The 26,294-nt window shown below is 45.3% G+C and overlaps 1 protein-coding gene across 3 annotated transcripts in view; it reads right to left on the reverse strand.

Moving 5' to 3' along the window:
* LOC106814887 (1-phosphatidylinositol 4,5-bisphosphate phosphodiesterase classes I and II-like) overlaps nt 1-26,294 on the reverse strand; it is a 78,619-nt gene that overhangs the window by 52,171 nt on the left and 154 nt on the right. The window lies entirely within an intron of this gene.

The following is a 26,294-nucleotide window of genomic DNA, read 5'->3' on the forward strand; positions in this document are numbered from 1 at the left end:
TGTGCGTGTGTGCGTGTGTGCGTGTGTGCGTGTGTGCGTGTGTGTGTGTGCGTGCGTGCGTGCGTGCGTGCGTGCGTTCTTGTGTGTGTGTGTGTGTGTGTTTGTTTGATCTCGATATTCTCCGTGATTTTTCACTCAATCGCGCTAACTGAAGATATATTCAGAATCACCACGTCTTGCAGATGGTTCTGGCTGAGACAAAAATTAAAAAAATAATTGTAAAAGTCAAAATTCAATCATCACGTACGTGGGAATTATTTCGCGTGTCTTGCCCGCCGCCGTAGCGTAGTCGGTAGGAGCTCGGTTTCATAACCCGAGATTCCGGGTTCGAATCTCAGCTGGGGAAAAAAATTCTCCTTTACTTTTTTACTCTTTAGTATCTACTTCTGCCACTTCAGCGTTAATTTAAAAATGTATAAAAACTTTAAAAAGTTAAAAATTGTAAAAAAGTACCATTTTTTTACTATTATTCTTATTTATTCTTATTTTCATGTTCTTTATATTATTTATATTATTTTTGATTGTTTGGGATTGGATGGGATGGGATGGGATGGGGTCGACTGCGATGGGATCGGATCGGATCCCATGAGATGGGTCAGGATGGGATGGGATGGGATGGGATATAAGACGATAGGATGGGATGGGATGGGATATAAGACGATAGGATGGGATGGGATGGGATGGCATGGGTGGCATGGGATAGGATGAGATGGGATGGGATGGCCTGGCATGGCATGACATGCGATGGATGGATGAATGGAGGGATGACTGGTTGGATGGATGGATGGATGCATGCATGGATAGATACATAGATAGATAGATATTAGATAGTTAGATAGATAGATAGATAGATAGATAGATAGATAGATAGATAGATAGATAGATAGATAGATAGATAGATAGATAGATAGATAGATAGATAGATAGATAGATAGATAGATAGATAGATAGATAGATAGATAGATAGATAGATAGATTTTGCGGTGGGAGGTGGTTCTGGCTGAAACAAAAATTTTAAAAAGTTAAAAAGTTAAACATTCATAAAAAATTCTATTCATCAATAGATGGCGATCACGTACGTACACACAACATCACGTCTGAATCGATGATGTATAAACGTAATGGCGCAGTGGGGTCATCAGTACAACATCCGTCTGCTACACCTGGATTCTAGGTTTGAGTCCCAGCTGGGAAACTTATTTCCCCTTTTTTCCTTTTTTTCCCTTTACCTACCTCTTTAGTATGTATTATTTTTAATTTTTAATTAATTTTTAATTTATTAATTTATTAAATTATTTTTTATTATTAATTAGTTGAATTTTCATGTTTTGATCTTATTTTTTTTACTGTGTGCGATGGATCGGGATGCGATGGGATGATGTATGGGATGGGAATGCGGACTGCTATGCATGCATGGCATGGAGGGAGATGGCATGCATGGGTATGCACTGAACCTGTGAGGATAGGTGGATGATGGGTATATTGAGCATGGAGGTGGCATTGAATGGATAGGGATGGAATGGATGTCGATAACTGGTGCATGAATGCAGCATGGATGCTGGAGGATAGATAGATAGTTAGATTCCTTTCCTTTTTTTCCCTTGACCTACCTCTTTAAGTAGTATTATTTTTATTTTTAATTCATTCTTTAATTAATTAAATTTAATTAATGATTTTTTAGTTTACTGATTATTTTAATTTATGTCTTTTATCTTTTGATATTATATTGTGTTTTTTTACTTTTGGGATGGATGTATTGGGATGCGAGCGATGGCAGCGATGGTGCGATGATTGGACCATGGATGGCATGCGCCATGGGATGTATGCGGAGTGGATGGGTGATATGCTGGGATGGGATGCGATGGGATAGGAATGGCATGGGATTCGCATGCTGGCATGGGATGGCAACTGAATGTGATGAGATGGGGGATGGCAGGGATGGATATGGGATGGATGTGGTGCAATGGGATGGGATGGATGGAATGGAATGGATGGATGGATGTATGATGCATTGCATGGATGCATGGATTAGAGCTGAGTAACAGCCATAGATTACCCGGCCAACGCGGTATCTCCCTAGTATCTTATATTATTTGTCGTGTTCGGACGAGTACTAATAAAGTCAGAGTTCAATAACAAGGTTCTGCCGACTAGCTCTATCTTACGAAATTTACGCTGCCTACTTACCTTGCTATCTAATACAAACATCTCTACCGTCTGCTAACTCTACCTGCTACGATTCCGGAGCTGAGTTATCACCTAAATAGAAGTACAATATTACCTACGTGATGATGTCTGACCCTAACTTTACGTCTAGCTGCAATCCGTCAAGTATAGTGCCTTTAAACGTCTAGTATATTATCATCACGTTTATCACTTTCATACATCAGAACTGCAGCGAACTAGATCACCTAGAGCAGTGCTTCTTAAACTGGTGACTGAAATTATTTTGGGGTGAATGAAATTGTCCATGTGAATGAAGAATGGCATGTGAATGAAAATGGGTGAATGAAAATGTGTGAAAAACACAAGGAAAGTTAGTCGTGGGTGAATGAAATTTTGGATAAAACCTCGAGGGTGAATGACACTGAAATAGTTTAAGAAGCACTGACCTAGAGCGTTTGAAACGATGGTCCGGCTATAGAAAGTGACGCACATTTCGGTGATGTCTGGCAATCGTCATTCGATACCTGATGATAAGCAGCGGTACAGCAAATCGCGCCGCTTATTTGCGCCAGCATCAACGCAGCAGTAACTCCATTTCCCACCGTTTCTCCATCGCAAAAGGATCGCATAACTATTTAAGCTCGTATTTCCACCTTTTCGGTATTTTTTCGTAGTATGCCTTCGCGTCATATAAGGTTACGATGTTCTTGTTGCATATATTCGTCACGCAGCCACATTATTGTACGAGGTCTCATATTTTTTAAAGTAACGGTGATCATATCCTCTTGGGTTTCCCATTTTAAAGCTCTCGGTGAAATACGCGTATAGTTATGCCTGCCGCCTTTGGCACGCGCCATGTTCCTTCGCTATATATGCCTCCCGGTCTCAGCATAGCACAGGTCTGATCTTGTTGTCAACGTTCGTACTTAGAGCACGTGTGAAATAGGAGACATTTAGGAATCAGCTGCTGGTAATGTATTTCGTGTTGTGACGGCAACTTCTAATTACATCAATTTTCCATTTATTAGAAACGCCGTCATCACGCATTTCAATAAAATGTCCATTTACGACATTGATACGACAGAATGATTGCTATAATCGCAAAGGAATGAAAACGAAACGATCTCAGGAAATTGCAAGCTGAGTTTTGTTTAATTCTATTCGTGTGTGTGGGAGGGGGCGCGTATATAATACACGCTGATTATATATATATTCGAACCTTGATATATATCCGCTGAAGTTATATTATAGAACAACAACTGTGTCGCAATAAACTATCGAATCCAAATTCTAAGCGATGATCAATGCTTGAGAGCCCGGGTAAGGCATATGACTACGCAACCTATAAGCAGTGTGATACGCCAAGTCCACATCAACCGTATGAAGGAGCTACCTATGCAGACGAATACTGACTGAGGTTGCATTTGTTAAAGACCCCCTTTGCTAAAACGCTTTAAATGAATAATGGCACCGTTTGCAAATAAACGTTTTTCATGTTTCGGAAAAATATTCATGTTAACATTTTACGACACAGTTTATGACTTTTAAAGGAAATTTCGTCGCGAAAATCCGCTAAGAAAGAGTGGCTGACTGGGCGTGATTGAGTGCTAGAATGAGAGATCATCATCAGAGGGAGGAGGTGAGATTCCTGAGTAATAATTCGTGAAAAATCCACTAACACCTCTTTCGCTGAAAGGACACTATTAAATCGGTGTGGGTTGCAACCAACTGGTGTCATGATGAAAATCTAGATTGTGGAAAATCAACTGGATATAGTTGCTTTGTACGCGTATAAATGATCATTAAATAGATTTCCAACGCAACAAATATCCCGCAAATGCAAAATGTGCATATAAAATTAATGACTAGTTATGACATTACTTAATAGGGGGTTTTCTGTTTTGAGAACGAGCTAATATATACTTAATATTTATAGTTATGATGAGAAAAAACAAACATAAGTACCTATCTTAATAAAAACGCGAGTTATTATAATAAATAGGTATACAAAAAATTAATTTTATTATTTTAATATGATAAAAGTATATACACACATATATATATATATTAAAATATAGTTTGGACGAAAACAACGGAAGGTCTTGGCTTTACGTGACACAGCTCTATGACAATACCTGCAGGGAATTGTACCAGGTCAGGTGCATATGACACGGAAAATTTGCAGCAGGGCAATTAAGCCAAGCCTGTATTTTGGAAATGACACGTGTGGCACTTTCAGCCTCGGTCAACATTCTTTAAAACGAGAAATTATTTTATCGTGACAATTTTGTATCTTAATACTTTCACGTGCATTGTTCCAGTTAATGAAGATATATATGAACGAATAATACTAATAAAAAGTGACCAGAGGAGCAGGTGAAGTGAGCGTACAGTGTGGGGATAGTAATACGAGCGTGGCTGCATGCATATATACACAGTCAGTTGGACCGTTTCAGTAGTAGAATTATATGACCAGTAAATAATTATGAATATATTAAATACGTTAATAACGGTAAATACGGTTTTAACGTATATGTATTCTGAATAGCCTAATAATTTCACCTAGATCCTTCCCAAATGTTTCTCTACAGCATACACGGTCACTGCACCCACGCTTCAAGATATACACAAAAGACAAGAACAAGGAGTGGTGTGATGTTGACGTTAATGTATGCATGTTAATTCGGAGTTTCTCTTCTGGAGATTACACTGTAGTTTTGGATACTATCGGCCAGCAGCACATAAAAGCAGAACATAAAAGCATATGCGATACCCTTACATCTGACTTCTATATAGCACATACTGGTTCTCTGCCGGTCCGCGCCGATAGCACCAATGCCGGATACAAACAAGGTAAGAATCACGCTCAGGGGGTTTAATAGCACACACTCTACAGCCATGCTGGCTACATATTATTTCTGCCACGGTAGCTTTGCATATGAACACGGTGATCGAACTAGGCGAAATTGGGACAGCAGCGAGGAGACCGGATAACGCTGGGGTCAGTTAATACGGCCGTTCGAAACGAATATCGACACGGTCACAGGGTTCTCCAAGCTTTTAAATTATAGCATGGGGGTGCTACTCACTGCTGGGGGGTCCGGGGGCATGCCCCCCGGAAAATGTTTGAATTGTAGAAGCTCTGAGATGCAATCTGGGACACTCTGTGTGTAAATTTGAAGCACTGCATGTGGGGTGAAAATGTTTGTTTTGCATGGGCAAAGCCATGGGCAAATTTAAAATAATGATTTCTTGATGAGCTAGAAAACACTCGGATTTGAAGTATGAAAATGAACATTATTGTGCCAGCTAGTTGGTTGGGATTGATTGTCAGTTCAGATGCAAAATATTGAAAGCAAAAGGTTATACAACATAGATTAATTTTGGTACTATAACACGCGTATATAAGATAGCCGAGTCAGTTTAGAGTTAGTGTTAGGGTTAGGGATAGGGAGACTGTTTGTACTTGTGTGTGGGACTGCCGTACCCGTAGCATCGATACCAACGTGTATTAAATAATTATTGTTTGAACTTCTTGTGTATACACCAGCATGGCGGCTATGATATTTAGCGTGGCGGGTGCATTTTAGGATGGCGGGGCTCGACGATAGCCTGGCGGGCCGCCAGGCTATAAGTGCCCTTGGAGAACCCTGGGTCATCATAGATCCGAAAAGCAGTTCGCATAACATGGTAGTATTAGGGTCGTTTAGGATTAGAAAGGTCAGAAAATAGTGTTACGCAAAAATAAAACTCGAGTGAGTACAGAGGTAAAGCGAATCTGTGAGCAAACATATTGCGTTACATGTATGGTCAGTTATATCTAAATTTATATGAAACATCAGGACATCACAAAAGCACGGAGGAATAAATCTGAAAATGCCTGGGCTAACAACTGCAGCAGCAATGACGTATATATAGCAGCACTGCGATTCACATCCAATATAACTAAAAAATTCAGGAATGGCCTTCGGTGATTTAGCAAAAGTGTAAAAAGCCTAATGTCTAGCCCAACCGTATAACAATGCAGCAGGTTATATGGTAAATCTACGCCTCGGATATCAATAGAAATGACACTTTACGCTATTTTCAATAAGAAAAATCCTAACAATGGCAGATACGACCGTAAAAGTAAAAGCTGTTTAGCGGGTATGTCTACAACGTAATAAGAAATAGCCTGCAACAGCACAGCAATGTCCGAGCTTTGTCTCTATGACCTATCATGCAAAATATAAACACCAATAGGCCTTTATTCGAGACTCCAACAATATAACACTGCACGTGTGTGGATCTCATTTCACGAAATGTACATGTAGACGGACAAACACATACTCAAACGAGACAATAACTATAATTACATGCCACCAGGTGAGCATGCACCGCGGGGCAACACTCTTCAATGCTAAGATTAGTAACCATTATTGCACGAATGAAAAAAAAACCTAGTTTTGCGGGGCTTCACCGGCCCAGGCGCACAGCAGTATGTCCGCAGAACTCGCAGCAATAACGCTGTGCATCCTCATCACTGCACCGAGATGATGCCAACTAGCTGCGACTCGGCGACTCTGTAAGCACAGGGGTTCATGACATCGTAAGTGCACGGCATCGGGATTCCGTAAGCGTGCGTTGCTCGAGAGCTTTCTATTCGGCGAGTGCATGCTCGGAGGGTCACGACGATACGAGCGCGCATGCATTACTGTATCTTTCCGACAAGAACAGCGGTGTGTGTACGAACTCGCGAGTGATCGCCAACATGACATCATGACGCTGCGATTGCACGACGCAATAATCGTCAGTCGTAACGGCACGGTGTTGTTTGGCATTCCGTGCGCATAGCTCCACGATTCAGCACTGGAATTAGCTCGCCGATTGTGTGCTTGCGTGTGGAGTGGGGAATAAATTAATAAACTAGAAAGGGCAGTTGTCGCCAACTACATGTATCCCCCGTGTTCTCCCCAAGATGTGTAAGTATACGAAGTTTGGTCGTGCTAGGTCAATTAGGGGCCGAGTCATAGAGTGGAAGAGAAATATGATAAAGGTCAAGGTCAAGGTCAATGTCAAATAAAGGTTGCAGTGACCTGTTTTCGGTACACGACACACCTTCTCCACAAGATGTGTAAGTATACCAAGTTTGGTCATGCTAGGTCAATTAGGGGCCGAGTTATAGAGTGGAAGGGAAATATGATCAAGGTCAAGGTCAAGGTCAAATAAAAGCCGCAGTGACCTTGTTTTGGTACGCAACACACATACTCCCCAAGATGTGTAAGTATACCAAGATTGGTAGCGCTAGGTCAATTAGGGGCCGAGTGAGAGAGCAGAAGGGAAATATGATCAAGGTTAAGGTAAAGGTCAAATAAAGGTCGCAGTGACCTGGTTTTGGTAGCGCTAGGTCAATTAGGAGCCGAGTTAGAGAGTGGAAGGGAAATATGATCAAGGTCAAAGTAAAGGTCAAATAAAGGTCGCAGTGACCTGGTTTTGGTACGCTGCTCACCTTCTCCCCAAGATGTATAAGTATACCAAGATTGGTAGCGCTAGGTCAATTAGGGGCCGAGTGAGAGAGCAGAAGGGAAATGTGATCAAGGTCCAGGTAAAGGTCAAATAAAGGTCGCAGTGACTATTGACTGCAGTGACGCAATCTGTCTGTCTGACATTCCTTGTAAATAGGCTAGATTCATTAAAGTTCTGGAAATGTTATCTGACCTTCTTCCTCTGTCTGTCAATAGCTATTCATAGACACTGCCCACGCCAATTAAGATGCCAATTAACAAAATTATTAACACAATTAGGCTAATTACATGATAATACAACAACAATAACAGAACCAGATAGTGATAATTATGGTGGCTTGCTCTCATCAGATCAATCCTGGGCAAGTCAAATATTATACTTCTGTGGTCAAGGGACACTACTACATTTAATTATCATGTTAATTAACATATGGGGCGCGATGTCCTGCTTGCATTCAATGTGTTCAACGGGTTTCCTGCAGGATGCCAACAGGACTCCATGCCACCCATGCTGCTTGCCTTGGTCAATATGATCTTGGAAGGTCCCAGTTTCAAGCACCAGAGTGAAAGCACAACACCAGCGGCACCGAGCATCGCCCAGCACCTCAAGTTCAACAGCGTTATGCACCGACGGGCCGCCACAGGCAATACGCCTCACCCAGTCAGGCACGCCACCACGCAGGAGACGCCAGTTCCAACCTACATCGGCCTAATGCTACATGCACACACGCGCAAGAAGAAGCTCGTCGACAGGCTGGCACACATGGGGATTTTTATCTCCTATGATCGGGTCCTGTCCCTTTCCACACAGCTGGGGAACAGTGCCTGCTGCCTCTACCACCAGAAACAAGTAGTCTGCCCTCCCAAGATGAGAGGCAGAGTCTTCACGACTGCTGCGATAGACAATATTGATCACAACCTAAGTTCCACCACAGCAAAACAGTCATTCCATGGAACTGCTATTTCCCTCATGCAACACCCTGCGGTCCCTGGGGCTGGCATTGACCGCAGAATCATCATCCTCGGAAGGCCGAATGAAAGAGGCCTCAAAACAGTTGACCATTTGCCGCACTACTATACAGATGCCCTATCTGTCGGCAGCATCAAGAACACCCCCGTGCCGGCTACCAGCGTGACATCCCTGAGCAGCAACAGCGGCCTCAAGCAACATGCTGAAAAAGAGTATCTCTGGCTAAAACACACCCAAGTCGCCCTACAAGAAACTTCTCCAGTGGAGAACACTTCATGGGCTGCATACCACACAAGCCAGCAGAACATGCTAGCCAGGCGGGCCATCTGTCCCACCGCACTGCTCCCACTCTTCCTGGAGAGCGCCCACACCGTGGCTATGATCAAGCACTCCATGGATGTGGTCAGGATTTCAGTGGAACATCTCAACCCTGGCCAGACTCGGACCATTGCAGACAAGGAGCTGGCCATCACTGAAGGAGATGATGTATTGAGCAAGCCACCGCTCCTAGATACTGCAGCCGTGGCTCCTTGCAACCACGAGGAAGCCGACAGCCACATGGTGTTGCATACCGCCCACGCTGCTCACAATGGCCACAAGAAGATTCTCATCTGCACAGTTGACACTAATGTTGTTGTCCTGACAGTGGCTCTGGCACACACCCTGGAGGAGGAAGCCGAAGTGTGGGTGTCCTTCGGTAAGGGCAAGGCTTTCCGGTTCTTGGCAGACCATGAGATGGCGCGGGCTCTGGGGAAAGCGCAGGCACTACCGATGTTTCATGCTTTGACATGCTTCGCCGGACATGGCAAGAGGACAGCATGGGCAGTGTGGACAGCTCTACCTCAGCGGACCCAGACACTCGTAGATATCTCCACTGCACCAGATCATATTGATGAAGATGCCATGCACACCATCGAGAGGTTTGTCATCCTGCTTTATGACAGAACAAGCACTGCAACCGATATCGACAAGGCACGCCACACACTGTTTGCAAAGAAGAGCAATGTCCAGCTGATCCCACCGACAAGTGCAGCCCTGAAGCAGCACGTCCGACGAGCAATATACCAGGGCGGACATGTCTGGGGTCAGGCCCTGGTTCCTGCACCAACATTGCCATCACCAACCGACTGGGGTTGGATCAAGACCAGCAACATGTACGAACCTCTCTGGACAACGCTCCCCGAGGCATCCAAGGTCTGCCGGGAGCTTATCTCCTGCAAATACCAGAAGGGCTGCATCAAGAGGTGCAAGTGCAAGAAGGCCAGTCTGGAATGCACACCACTGTGTGCTTGCGACGGGTAGTGCTCTCAGAACTGAACTCGCAAACTTAAGAGGAAGATTCTGAACTGTTCCAGACAGTACACAGGTACTGTAAAACAGTGAACTTATCTGCATATTGCATTTAGCAGATTATGTGTTAATTAACATAATAATTACATGTAGTAGTGTCCCTTGACCACAGAAGTATAGCATTTGACTTGCCCAGGATTGATTTGATGAGAGCAAGCCACCATAATGATCACTATCTGGTTCTGTTATTGTTGTTGTATTATCGATGTAATTAGCCTAATTGTGTTAATAATTTGGTTAATTGGCATCTTAATTGGCGTGGGCAGTGTCCATGAATAGCTATTGACAGACAGACAAAGAAGGTCAGATAACATTTCCAGAACTTAAATGAATCTAGCCTATTAACAAGGAATGTCAACATTTGATGCCTGATCATGGGTTTCCTTGTCACCATTTCATCTGCAATTAGCCTAAATATGTTAATTAATATCAGCAGCATCTCCCAAAATGTGACTAAGAGCTATCTGGCATGTCTTGATTCAAAACATTCAATAAACATTCACTGAAACCTTCAGCAGCAAACTTTATCTAACTTCTGTGTCTTTTAGGTGTCTGCTGGCGGCCATTTTGAAAAATGGCCGCCACGGCCGCCAGGGGGCAGTTGGGCGATGGCTCCACATCCAAATTTGTTCATAATATATTGGTCTACCTCTGTGCCAAAATTCGTGCTTTTATCAAAAAATGCACAATAGGTTAGCTTACCCGTTGTACTAGTGTAGGATGCGTGATTCAGTGATGTTAGTAAAACGTCTCAACTCGGCTGCCACACTCGATACCCTATCCCCGGCCCATGCAGTATTCGTGTTTACAATCATTTAACATATACTGTTAACTCTTGGTTACTCGCCTCAAATGCCCTACCATAACCTACTACGTACAGGTACAACACCGATTTTCCGGATACGTAGCCGCGTAACCGCGTCGCCAGGTAGCCGCATAATCGCGTTGCCACGTAGCCTAAAATACGGTGCGTTAAATTAATATGCACAAATAAGCTTCCCTTAAATAGGAAAGGCAGATATACTGTTTATACGCCTGTAACAGCTGTTCTGTGTTGATAAACACAACTCGCCAGTGACATAATAGATTAATACTAATAGTAATAAAAACAGTATACACGTATATTTGATATCACTTATGTAATAATATTTATATCAATAACCTTTTCGGGTCTTTGGGGAACCTTAAAAAACTTAGTCCGGGTATTGATGACGACCGATTATTGCAATTAAAAGCAGAGCAATACGACCCTCCATATCGTTTCCTAACAGTCTCCATGGCAGCATCAGAGGCAGCATCCAACGACACACGCCGGCTACTGCGTGGCGCTACAATTCAATTCCAAAATGGCTGACCAATGGGAATAGTCGAAGTGACCGTGCTCGGTGATTTATATGCTCTGCCTACAGTCTACACAAACTGCATGCGCATAATTTGAAAGTAGTAAATCGGCGCACAATACACGCACTATTTTGTATCACTATTTTATCACATTTTTCATAAGATAATGGTTGGATTTTTAAAATCTTTGCAACTTTTATTAGTCCAAATCTTATTACATAGGATACGAGTAACGTGGCCGCTGTAAAACAGGAGTATGATATTATTTACAACAATTTCTATCTGACATGTCCGTCACGAATGCCCCTGCCCTATGGGGGCCCAATATCACGTCAGTCAGCGCAGTCTACACTGCTCCACCATCCACACCTTCACTCAGCGAGCCTCGCTACACTGGAGACGCGAGTGGTATTGTATTGTTAGTCTGTGACAAGGTCGTCGTACACACACACCACATGGTCATGGGTAATACTGTATAAGCTGTATATTTCGCGGTTATTAAATTTCTCTTCCATTTCGCGTCATTGACGAAGCAGTTCTTCAGTGATTCTCGTGCTTGAACGTGCCTCAAACTCCTCAATGACGTCACAGTGTTGTCATATTCAAGGCACATCCATAATCCACAAACACAATTGATCCATAATAGCGCGAACGCGTACGATACGCACGTCACGGGCCGAAAGGTCCTTGGATCGAATCCCATCTGTTTTTAATTATTTTCCTGTTTTCTGTATTTTTCTATCTTTTGGCAATTAACGCAAATATTTACATGATTTATTTACAACAATTTAATAACAACAAATAATTTTTACAACAATTAAATTATTATTTTTTAAATATGCGTTAGGGTTAGGGTTATCCAATGGGATTTGGGAGGTATGCAGGCCCTAGCTGCGTGTGTCTAACTAAGCCGTATATTTCGCCGTCATTGAATTTCTTTTCCGTTTCGCGTAATTGACGGAGCAGTTCTTCAGTGATTCTCATGCAATTAGACCTGCGCGATGGCGTGTGCATATGTTTGGTAGTGAATTAGACCCGCTAAAATTCGAGACTGTTCGCTGGCAGCAATTGATCGTGCGCCGGCCTTTGCGATTTGGCGCACAGATCAATAGCTGACAGCCCGTGATACTTTCGTAGGACGTTCCACGGTCGCGTGCGCCTTGCCGGAACTGCGCGCAAAATCCGCGCTCAGCGGGCAGGATCAACACCTCTCAGGCGACGCTTCTCTGGTATCCGGTCTCTCATCTGGGTCAATTAGGGGCCGAGTTAGAGAGCGGAAGGGAAATATGATCAAGGTCAAGGTAAAAGTCAAATAAAGGTCGCAGTGACCTGGTTTTGGTACTCTGCACACCTTCTCCCAAGATGTGTAAGTATACCAAGTTTGGTCACGCTAGGTCAATTAGGGGTCGAGTTATAGAGCGGAAGGGAAATTCTCTGCGGCGGACCGAGCGGCGGCGGCGGCGGCGGCGGCGACGGCTGGGAGACATGAAACCATAGTACTCCGCGCGACTTCGTCGGGGGGATACAATTAATATATAAGTAAATGTGTATGTGTGCGTGCGCGCGCGTGCGTACGTGCGTGAGTGCATGTGTGTGTGCGCCATGTGATTGACACGTTACAGTCAACGCACGCACAACACACGCTAGCACGCACATGCACGCACGCACACGCACGCGCGCATCACACGTACGTACGCACGCACGCACGCACGAATACTGTCGCATTAATAAAATACACTATAGCGAATGCTACATGCAGCGGTCAGCGTTTTAGTCGGTCGGGAACCATGCAAATATACCCGATTATACGCGATGCGCTCGTTTATCTAACGCCCCCAAGAGCGGAGACCACTCTATTTGTGATACACACCACGCTGGTTGTGGATCACAGCGTCACTGTGCACACGCGCCCTCGCACTGCGACTGCGCATCACACGCTCTGGTTCTCTCACCGGCGGTGTGTGGCTCTCTCACCATGACTGCGACACAAGTCAGCTATATACACGTTAACACCTGCTGCGGTATACGCGCTCGTGTATCCTGTAACTGTCGCATGCGCGCGCGCACACACGCACACACACACACACACGCGCGCGCACGCACGCTCGCACGCACGCACACACATTGATGTGACATACATAGCCTACATATCAAGAATACATAATAGAGATCTCTATTATGTACTCTTGATACATATATTGCGCCAAGCCTGCCAGCACTTGACTGTTACACGCGTCCTGACATAATTATATTACCTATAATACGCTCTGTGCAGTCTATAGTGACACATTGAATACCGCATGCGCGCCCACACAGTGGCACGAGCATATACACTCTCTCAGTGGCTGTCTTACAAATAATTAACAAATATGCCGGGTGGCCTTTCACGTTCACTAGCAAGCACTAATGCTGATTAACAATGTTCAAAGCAAAAAAAATACGCATGTCACCATAGCAACAGTGAAGATCAGACGTAACAAAAAATCAAATCGGTCGCACCATGTAGGCCTATATTTGCGAAGAAAGAGAAAAATTAATGAGTAATAGGGGAACGCAGGAAAGCGCGGTAAAGAATAAAGAACGAGATGAACGAGAACTATATATATATACATATACACTATAATATATATAAGTGTCCGTGTGCATAGTGCAGCCGCGTGAGCAATGAACGCCGGCAGCGTATGTTGCACATAGAGGATTTGGACGGAATTTACAGGAATTAAACTGTCGGCAATAATAGGTGAAAGAGAGTACAGAAACATTAAGAATTTGGTAGTAAATAGATTTCGTATTTATTTAGCATTATATTTTATTGAAACGCTTCAAGTGCCTGTGTGCACACTTACACAACAAGAGCCGCAGAACGACTGGGCTCATCTGAGGTTTGTTGCTACGGTTATCAACTCAAAATTTCAGTTGTACGTAGTGACACCTTTGTTAGATTTACAGATATGCAGATATGCAGATAGGCGCAGATATGCAGATACGCAGTTGCGTACACATAATTTCAGCAAACTTTGGCAAAGGCAAGATACGGTAACCGTTGAGTACCTTAATTGTCAGAGTTACAGATCAACGTAATCATATGATATAGATGTAGATAAATATTAGATATAAATGTTATATGTAGATATCAACGTTGCTTGCATATGCGCGTAGCCTGAGGGCGTAGCCAGCATGTCGTAAACAAAACGGAGTGACACCTGGCGCCAACGAATTCATTTAATTCCGATAGATAGATGGATTATTTCTTACGTAGTATAGATATTTTCTTGTGTATAAACACTGTACTTGCCTGTATAAACATCAATTATCTTTATAAATAAATTTTATTTGAATTTGATTTTGAATGCGTGCGAGTTGCTATCATCCCTGCACATTCTTTTAAGTCTGTTCCGATAGATGGGGGCCGTTATCAAAAAACATACCGTATCGTGCAATGCAAGACTAGACGGCGTCCTGCCGTCGACTCCACTCACTATGATCGCTCTGCCAGGCCCAGCGAGCCTAAGCCGAGAGCTGGCGATCGAGTACCAGTCTACATTTTGAGCAGCTATCACAAACCGCACACTCAAGATACCACTGTTCACAATGCTAGCCACTATTTTTCAAGTTGGCGGGGCTCCGGGGAAATCCAGCAAATGGCAATCAACGGCCGTGAAGTCGGCCGCCGAACAAACACATTAGAAATTTCTATGATTTGCATGTTTGTTGGTGACAAATTTAGATCTTTTAAGCTGAATACGCAAAAATGCATCAAAGACAATGTTCGAGAATTAGGTATATTGGCAAGCATTTCGAAAAATTCATGATAAATATTAAATAAACACGTGAACTTAGTTTAGTAAAACAGCGTAATGCTATTGAACAGTAGTAAATGTGCGCACGTATTTCGTATCACTATTTTATCAAATTTCTCATAAAATAATGGTCGGATTTTTAATATCTTTGCAACTTTTATTAGTCAAATATTATTACATAGGACACGAGTAAGCGTGCCTGCTGTAAAACCTGTTAGTAAAAAAGCGTTACAAATTGTAACCGAAATCTGTTTGTGGCAGTGGTATATTGAGCCCATGAGCGAGAGCGCCATCTGTCGTGAAGTTTGCAGCTATCAGCCACCACAAAAAGCCAGTCAGTGCGAGCGGTGGCGAGTGTATTCGTAATGTACACTAAAGAATCTCATATATAATTATTGTTTAAGTAAGTCAACGTTGTTCAAGTAAGAGTTATGTGTGGAATTTCACTGTAAAATGTGAGCCTTGCACAACCACAGGTACTGGCAAAAGCAGCAGCGTACGCAGTAAACAAATCCTTCAAGGTTAAATGCTTTAATTAATTATATATACTATAGACCTACCGTGAGCTCCTCTGTTGCAAAAATTCACTAGAACTCATTTGTATTGCTACTTTCATAACATTTCTTCTCAAAATCTAAACGAAGATACAGCTGTGTAACTTTAATGAATTCACTATATTAACATGTCATCATGGAAATGCATCGAGCGCGAGCGTAGTGGTAGTGGTGCATGGGGGCGGGGGTAAGGGCGGGTGGAGATGGCTCTACTAGCAAAAGCAGTTCAGTCCTTTGTTGACAGTCAACAAATCCATGTTTAACCGCTCCGTTGAGTGTCAAAAGCGTTATCAGACACTTACTCTTCCCGTCAGTGGAAGTACATTCATTGTCTTTCAATAAAGTGATAAAAAATGGTAGGTCAGCACTGAAACAAACAAGTTTTTCACTGGGTCCGTTAAACCATGTCCTCAGAAAATGTCTGATATCTTACATTTCCCCTGCCCTTTAACCTGTGACCTCCAATTTCGCTCTGGTGATGGGTTTCCTGCCCATCACACTATACACCGAATATTAATAGATAGGTCAAGCCGTTCAGATTTGTGGGCCGCAATTCGCTATTTCATCCTATACCCTTAAGTTTAAGGGGCAAATTTTACCCTCGTTCGACAGCATCTTGACCTTTGACCCCTTGCCTTCCCAAATCGGTCATCCCGAGTTTCTTTTCAACGATCCCCCCCCCCCCCGACGTCCCGAATATCGTGACCGTGACGTTGCGAGCGGTTTAAGATTTGTGGGCCCAACTGTTGACCGGAGGACGCACGAGACACACAGGGACACACGGAACACGACCTGCACGGAACGGAAGGACGCTAATTGCGACTTCTAGCAAGCTGCATCTGACTTCGTTCAATAGATGGAGCTAAAAATGGTAGTAAAAATAGAAATAAATAAACTAACGTCTATATTGATGTGTAAGTTGTGCAGCGATAGTGCGTGCGGTTTGTGCTTGTGTTTGCTGTGGTTGGGGCATTTGACGTGGCTCAGACTTTGTAGTAATAGCACTTCGTATTTATTTAGCATTATATTTTATTTGGAATTACGCTCCACAGTGCCTGTGTGACATACTGCGAGCAAATCGGCAAAATACATAAAATGTAAATGGAGGCGTTGCAGAAAATGGAACATGAAAACAAGAACAAAAAGTACAGAAAATACCCATATAGCTACCATGATTTTTGGAGCAGATATGGGTCTGGTATAAGTTAATAAAAACTTTAAGGGCGCGAGAGTCTTGAGCGCACGGGCATATGGAAGCGTATTTCATATAATATAAATGATATGATTTGTACGTATGAATGGTATATGTCACGAAAAGTATTTAACTACTACAAAAGTCTTAAGCTTTCATGCTTACTCTCTTTTCGCTTATTTATTATTAAATAACTTTCTGTAAATGCTGTTTCAAATGCTCTCTCTCTATTTTTGGTTGTTTGGTCGAACAGTGCGGCGTGCATTTGCGGCCGTGCATGTGTGTAAGAACGGAAGCATTTGACCAGGCATTTACAGAAAGCTATACTAATGATTAGGCGAAAGAGAGTAGGGAGAACATTAAGACTGGTATGTAAATGTGCAGCGATTTGCGATGTTTATTTGATCATCATGTACCTCGGACGCAACGGAGTTGGCAGGAGCAGTATTGTGATGCTGGCGGTGTGATGTGTTCGTGTATGTGTTCGAGAGCAGATGACGGCAGTCAGTGTGTTTTCGTGTGTGTGCCGTAGCAGCAGTGTCAGCCAGCCAGACGAATCGATTCAACAGCCCGCGTCGCCTTAAGGGCGTCGAGTCGCAGCAGCAGCTCGCTCGCTTGCACGCGATCAATCAATATTTTCACGATTCTACTACTATTTTTTACTAGAACTACTAGAAAATTGCAGCTAAAACTGAATAACTACGAAGTCAGCGAGCGGCGCGCAGGCGCAATCGACTGTACGCGCGTCGGCGAGTACAGCGTAGTGGGAGTCAGCAGCAGCCCCCAGTGAGGCGGCGAGCAGCAGCAGGCGAGTGCCAGTCAGTCAGCCGCCACCAGCGAGCTAGCATACATGCTACGCATGCTCGCCGAGGTATGCCTCTCCGNACATCACCGCTACGAATGCGGTACGCGGCGCACGTACGGCACACATCACCGCTACGAATGCGGTACGCGGCGCACGTACGGCACACATCACCGCTACGAATGCACGCGGCGCACGTACGGCACACATTACCGCTACGAATGCACGCGACGCACGTACGGCACACATTACCGCTACGAATGCACGCGGCGCACGTACGGCACACATCACGCTACGAATGCGGTACACGGCGCACGTACGGCACACATTTGCCGTACGTGCGCCGCGTGCATTCGTAGCGGTAATGTACGCCGTGCGTGCGTCGCGTGCATTCGTAGCGGTGATGTGTGCCGTACGTGCGTCGCGTGCATTCGTAGCGGTAATGTACGCCGTGCGTGCGTCGCGTGCATTCGTAGCGGTGATGTGTGCCGTACGTGCGCCGCACATCACCGCTACGAATGCACGCGACGCACGCACGGCGTACATTACCGCTACGAATGCACGCGACGCACGTACGGCACACATCACCGCTACGAATGCACGCGACGCACGCACGGCGTACATTACCGCTACGAATGCNCTACGCGTTATGCAGACAGCAAGCCGATAACAAACTGGCAGAACTACATACCCTCCTTACGCAGTACCGTCTCGTGTCTCGTTTCCGGTTGGGTCCTATGTTTTTTCCGACAGTACGCTCTTTTATAAACATGTACCGTGCACAATGTTCACTTACATACTATCAGAAGTAGATAATAGTGAAATCGTTTCCTCGTATACACCCGCAATCCGGATATACAGACTAAAAACGTACGATTACGATTGTCCATTAGTCTGCCAGCAAACTGAATGCTATTAACCGCCTAAATTGAAACAACAGGTAGCTACCTAACGAGCCACACCGCTCGCGGAACGAGCAAGTGCGCCAAGAAGCTGCCTTGTTTCAATTTAAGGCGTGGTTTATAATTTCATTTTGCTGCGGCCGACATAATGGGAAAATCGTTGTTGTACGGTTTTAGTCTGTATCTCGGATTGCCGGGTGTTATACGAGTGAAAACGATTTCGCACGAGCTAGCGAATGTACTGTGTACGATTTTGAGCTCAAGTTAGCTTGAGTTACCGGTACGGGGGCAATTGCGGTACATTGACGCACGCACGGCCGTACATTCCTCCCTTACGAATGCACGGCAACGCACGTCGGCAACACATCACGCTATACGAATGCCACGCGGTGCACGTACGGCACACATTTAACCGCTACGAATGGGTACACGGCGCACGGCACGGACATGACATCACGTCTACGAAATGCGGTACACGGCGCACACGTACGGCATACATTACGCCTCTACGAATGCCACGACGGCGCACGCACGGCAACACATCACGCTACGAATCCACGCGCGTCGCACGTACGGCACGCACATTACCGCTGACGAACTGCGTAACACGGACGCCACGTACGGCATACATCACGCTACGAATGCACGCGGGCCGCACGCACGGGCACACCATCGACCTACGAATGCACGCGGGCGCACGCACGGCACACATTACGCTACGAATGCACGCGGCGCACGCACGGCACACATCACGCCTACAATGCACGCGTGCACGTACGGCACACATACCGCTACGAATGCGGTACGCGGCGCACGCAACGGCTAGCATCACGCTACGGAAGCGTAACGCCGACGTACGACTGTACAAGCACGCGGCGCACTGCACGCTAGCCATACACGCTACGAATGCACGCGGCGCACGCACGGCACACATCACCGCTACGAATGCACGCGGCGCACCGCACCGAGCACACATTCACCGCTACGAATGGCCACGCGGCGCACCGCACGGCACAAACATTACCGCCTACAATGCACGCGCGCACGCACGGCAACAATTCACCGCTTACGAATGCACGCGGCGCACGCACGGCCACACATCACCGCCTACGAATGCACGCGGCGCACGCACGGCGCACATCTAACGCCTACGAATGCACGCGGCGCACGACGGCACCATTACCGCCTACGAATGCACGCGGCGCACGCACGGCCACTAGCTACGAATCACCGGCGCACGTGCACGGAACATCCGCCTTCAATGCGTAGCACGCGCACGTACGCAACACATTTACCGCTACGAATGCTGGCTTACACGGCGGCACGGTACGGCACACATCTACCGCCCATACGAATGCGGTACACGGCCGCACGATACGGCACAACACACCGCCTACAATGCGGTACACGCGCAACGTACGGCACACATTCACGACCGTACGAATGCGGTACACGGCGCACGTACGGCACACATTACCGCTACGAATGCAGCCGCGACGCCACGTACGACACAACATTACCGATACGAATGCACGCGATGCACGTACGGGACACACATCACCGCTACGAATGCACGCGACGCAGCGTACGGCACACACTTACCGATACGAATGCACGACGGGCGCACGTACGGCACACATCACCGCTCACGAATGCACGCGGCGCACGTACGGCACACATCACGCGCTACGAATGCACGCCGGCGCACGTACTCGGCACACATTACCGCTACGAATGCACGCGACGCACGCTACGGCACACAAAAACATTACCGCTACGAAGCACGCGGCGCACGCACGGCACACATTACCGATACGAATGCACGCGCATGCACGTACGGCACACATCACCGCCTACGTAATGCACGCGACGCACGTACGGCACACATTACCGTCTACGAATGCAGCGCGACGCACGCACGGCACACATTACCGCCTACGAATGCACGCGGCGCACGCACGGCACACATCACCGCCCCTCTACAAATGCTCGCCGCGCCACGTACGGCCACACATTACGCCCTACGAATGCGGGACAACGCGGCGCACGTACGGCACACATCACCGCTACGAATGCGGTACACGGCGCACGCCGTCTGTACCGCCGCATCTCTGCATGCGTCGTGATTACACGGTGCTGCTGCTGCTAGGCGACGCGACAATGGCAGTAACTAACCAGAAGATACGAGGCGCCGCGCCCGCGTCTCCGGCATCCGAGCGTAAACTACGCGTTCGTTAATGCGGCGCTTCATCAGCGCCGAGACGACGTGCCTCCCCCTCCGCGTGACAGTTTTTACACGTGTACGCAGAATGCACGTCCGTCATTATGAGGGCGAGCCTTACTATCACACGCACATCCGACTCGTTGCGGTCCTACGCTATAGTGCTATTATATCCCTATATCACTACAATGCTATAGTGCTATAGTGTTATATATATATATATATACCGCTACGAATTATAATATATAATATTCGGTGCTTTAGTGTTATCAGGGGTTAATAATGACAAATTGTCATTATTAATCACTTGTCATTATTAACCCCTGGTGTTATAATATATATATATATATATATAACAGGGGTAGAAATGAACTTTTGAACAAGAGAGTTCAACGGACTCTCTACCCTCAAAAAGAGGGAGTCCGCAGTCTGAGGTTCAAAATTAAAGATATTAACAATAACGCATGTGCTAATTTCTAAGATTCATGCAGTTGCACGTCTGCCAAATTTTCTTTGGACATTAGCAGAAAAAATACAGTACTTAATTCAGCGAGGCCGTGCTTCGGAACAAACTATAGTTAGTATGGCAGAATTTTCAGGGAGTCACAGTGACACGGACTCCTGCATATGTCAAATCAGGGAGCCCGACAGTAAATCAGGGAGTATTTGACTCCAGACTCCCGTTAATTTCGCACCCTGTATATATATATCAGGAGTAGATAATAGAAGACTTCTTCTATTATCTACTCCTGATATATGTATACATATAGTATTATATTGCTGCGCTATAGTGACGTCAACATCAAACTACACGGCACTACGTGGCATCCACATCTACGTTTGACACCGTTAGTATTTTTTTTTTGCGAAAACGGATTCCGCGATGTGCACGTTCGTATGTCAGCACCTACTCGTGGCATCTATCATTTGATTAAAGTAGGACTCAATACAGCCGGGCACAGCAGTCATCATGATAGACTAGTCGTTATGAACACATACATGCGTCAGTGTGTTCTGCACACCCGTCGGATATGCCCTCAATTCATCGTAAAACCCAATGCTATTGGGCACAGTGTATAGGTGAAAGATTGTAATATAGACGGTTTCACGGCTGAAACATCCACTAACCATCATTATTAGTTTTATCCCCCCACCCACCACACCCCTCATAACTTTTAGACATGTAACCTAAAAATGCCAATCGGTGGAAGTGGTTTCAGATGGCGTTCAAACAGCGTAACCTTCTACCACCACAACTCTACGATAACAATTATGTTTAAGAATTAATGCCATAGTAGGCGATTGTGAAATATTAATTTCATTCAATTTAATTTAAATGTTAATGCTCCTAGTATTGAGCCTTTGATTTCATACTATATGGCCAAATACCCTTGGTAGGGCTGACGTTATAGAGAGGGAGAAACAGAGAGATAGAGGCGAATGGTAAGTAGAGCGAGGGAGCGGGAGCGGGAGAGAGAGAGAGAGAGAGAGAGATGAGGAGTAGAGCTGAGAGATGAGCCAGTGAATGAGAGAGAGGGAGGGAGGGAGGGAGAGAGAGAGATAGAGAGAGAGGGAGGGGAGCGCGAGAGAGAGAGAGAAAGAGAAGGGGGAGGGGATGATGGTGAGGAGGAGGAGGAGGAGGAGGAGGAGGAGGAGGAGGAGGAAGAGGATTGCAGCAGATGTCACTAGTATCGCCTCTACAAAATACGCCTATTTAGATGTGATAACAGGCTGAAAAGGCTAGAATCAATACCGTGTTTGAATACAAGTTACAGCAATACCACAGTAAATAGCTACAAACTGATTTCGATAAGAAAGGTAGGGAAATAGCTCAAGAATATGTACAGTACATATTTGTTTTTTACGTCATATTTGAAGTGGGAAATCGGTGAAAAACGAGGTAAAAACACGAAAGCATATACAAGATGAGAACGCAGTGGCTATATGTAATGTATAGGTGGCGCTACATGCCGGGTGCAAATTGCAATAAATCACATCGCACCGCCTCTTCGTCCAGGGAAAAAAGATGGAGGGCCTCAGGGAGATGCACGTCTTTACAGCTATACATCTCTGTTTTAGTCACACTCAATTTACACCCGGTTTGGATGGCTGTAAAACACGTTGCCGATAATGGAAATTCAACCCCCGGAGAACCCCTCGCGTGTCGCTAGCTTCTAGATGATGAAATAACTGAATAATTGAAGCTAACACGTGTACACCATCAACCAGATCAACACTCATCCACTTACAAAGGACAAAGGTTGCCTGCAGCTCCGACGCATAAACTCAAAATAAAATGGATTGCAGTTCAAAAACCGCCACAACGACGCGTGCGTTTACAGCGTATTTCCACTAATCGGAATTTCGCGGGCGTTAATTCGAGGCGTTTCGCAGCTCGCCTCATGATTACCAACTCGGCCAAATTGGATCATGCAATTTCCAAATGAAATAAACGACAGAACTCTCTCATTCTAATGGGAAATAGTTAGTGCTGAGTGGACTGCCTATTCTGGGACGTAAAGGGGAATCGTTCTGCTCAATTTTGGTGCGCTTGGTACAACAGGAAGACACTAGCGTTCCATAGCAGCTAATATCGCCTATCAACGTAGGTTATTCCATGTCGATGAGCTATCCGATCTGTGTGCAATCAATGCACTCATGCAGACGTCGCTGAACCAATCTAGTAACAAACAACGGTTAAGAAGTAGACGCTGTTGTTTCTGTGTTAATGAGATATAAATAGCAAAATCATTAAAGAGCCGGGCCAGAGAGACCTGTACCCATACCGACCCCGGGCCTGAAGGCCTGAGAGGCATCCTTGAGCATTATCTTTGTGTGAGGGACCTCTGTCCTCAAGTTAGCAGTTGTCTGGTAAAACGCCACGCCTCGTAGACTGACTCTGCAAGTCGTTGAAATACGGAGGAATTTTTTTTCGGGTGGATGATCGAGCCAGGTTAGCTCGCCGCGATCGGACAGCCAATACTGTAGTACGTACCGGACACGAAAATGTTAGCGTATAGAAGTCTGCTGCGGTTGAAGAGTCAACTAATGCCAGTATTTTAAAGTTAAATCCTTCCCGAGCCTTCATACGCATAGCGCATAGCTACATGACGCATAAGGCGGTGCCTATCTCCGTTTCAGTAACCCTGAGGCCCCGCAGCTGCTTTCACAGTAAATGCTACAGTAGGGGGTCAGTCCACTGGTAGCACTGCGAGTTAACTTGCCACACGCTATCTCTATTTGCTGAATGCTAAGCAGAGAAGCCGTGTGTACCATTTTTCAAGTCTTTGGTATGACCCGGACGGGAGTTGAACCCCCGACCTTCCACATACGAGGCGAGCACTCAACCATTGAGCTACCGCAGTGGTGATGTTTAGTTTGGCGCAAGTTTTAAAGTCTGCCAGAAATCAGCGGCTAAAATAGTAAATGAAACGAGTTCACTTTATGGAGGAAAGTTGGGCAAATTTGTCAGTTACGTGCATCTTTCAATCAAGTAATGTTAGTCTTTGAGGATCGGTCACACACAATTTGTATGCGAATACACAATATTGTTCATGTGAAGGTTAGGTTAGTTCAGAGTAGTCAGTGGCTTTGTAGGTTAATGCAGCGAGGTCATTCTAGGAGGGTTAACCCATTGGGGTCAGTCAGACAGGGTCAGGTAACACTCGTCAAACAGCGCGCCATTACTCACAGTAAACCATCGAAGTAATCGCTTGTGTCAGCATTTATCATTCAATCAGGTGGACGTTAGATGCCGCATGGCTTCGCGCTGTCAGCTCTGACCGACTGCATCCATAATTGAACTGAGAAGCCGCCTCGGCTGTTTGCGGTCGATGTCGCTCGCCGCAATGTACACACCCATGCACGTACACACACGCGCATGCACGCGCGCACGCACGCACAAAAACGCACGCGCATATATATCACGAGTATATATACCGCATGATTTACTGTGTTTTTACTGTTTTCCTCATTAAATTCTGGCGTATCTCGTCCTGGCTTATTCTATGCATTTGTAATCTGCCTTGTTTATACTGTCATGTATAGGTTTGTATTACTCGATATTTGCACATAATATGAATTTAGAGATATTTGCCGAGGGGTGATATTGCGCCCCATTCCTCATATACAAAGGAAAATCGTGCGAGACAAGGCAAGTGAAGGTCATCCAGTAGCAGAAACGGGCAGTGACTCAGTAGTTGTCTTAAAATTAATACTTATTAATTTATATCGAAATGTAATGAAAGATCGATAAAAACGTGCTAGACATGCGTGGGTTCCTGCGCGCGTCCGAGGAGTGTGCGTGCGTTCGTGCGTGTGTACGTGCGTTCGTGCGTGTGTGCATGTGTATTCTCATCAAAGGTGAAACTTAAAGTTAAACTCAGAGAAAAACTATCGCGAACGAATTATCGGTATACATGTATCTACAAAATGCGTAGGCTATTTGATGTTGTAATGATCCTACAAGGCCACTCACGCATTGATTCTTGGAATGCACTGTTGCATTGTGCATTTCATACACATTATACATTAGTAATTAAGAATCTACATGCATGTCACATATCATGGAAGCACTATGAGTGTGCAGGAAATTAAATATTTGTTATCGACACTATTAGCCCACGCGCGGGATTGGTGATACCAAACAACAACAACAACTGAAGATTCTAGAACATTAGAACTAGACGAGTCTATTACCAAATATCTACATCCGCACCGTATTATTCAGCATCTGTGCTGCTGGCACTTATACTCCCATTGCCTTCATCCATCCAGTACCTAATTGAGTTATCAGGAGCGCATGATGATAGCTGGCTAGCACTCACATGCATGCACACACTTCTAATCGCACGGTGAATGACGTGATCGGTGGTGACACGTCTGTCACGCGCCGCTCAGATACGCGGATATGCTTGCAGCTTGCCCATCCCATAATACCTCCCCCGAATGAATGATTTCCGCACGGGTAGAAATGCGTTTATTGTAGTAAAACTGTAAAACGAAATCGGCGGTCGGCGGTCGGCGCGTGTACACACAGCATTAAATATTTTACCGAGATTAAACCGAAGAATGTTTTCAGGAAGTGTAATGAAAGGTGAAATGATAGTTTAACTATACACGTATATTTAGCGCGGCTGTTGATTATATAAAATATAGCTTAATTTAACAGCAGGAAGAAGTCGACGCCATTATGTCGAATACTTGGGTCAGCAGACGCATTTAGCTGTGCAGAGGGCAAATGATTTATATAAAGCGACAACGAATGTTTAATTTTACTGCAGTAATAAGTTTTATTTGCAGAGGTATAAGCGAATGAATCTAACAGACTACGGCTGGTCGGGTTCTAGCTCTAATGCAGTGAAAACCTTTTAGTGGATATAAAGAAGGTTTTGGCTTCACAGGCTACCACACGCGCGGCACCTACAGCATACAACGCACGCACGAACGCACGCACGCACGCACGCACGCACGCACGCACGCACGCACGCACG

Source organism: Priapulus caudatus, unplaced genomic scaffold, assembly GCF_000485595.1.
Source record: "Priapulus caudatus unplaced genomic scaffold, Priapulus_caudatus-5.0.1 Scaffold27, whole genome shotgun sequence".
Classification (NCBI taxonomy): Eukaryota; Metazoa; Priapulida; class Priapulimorpha; order Priapulimorphida; family Priapulidae; genus Priapulus; species Priapulus caudatus.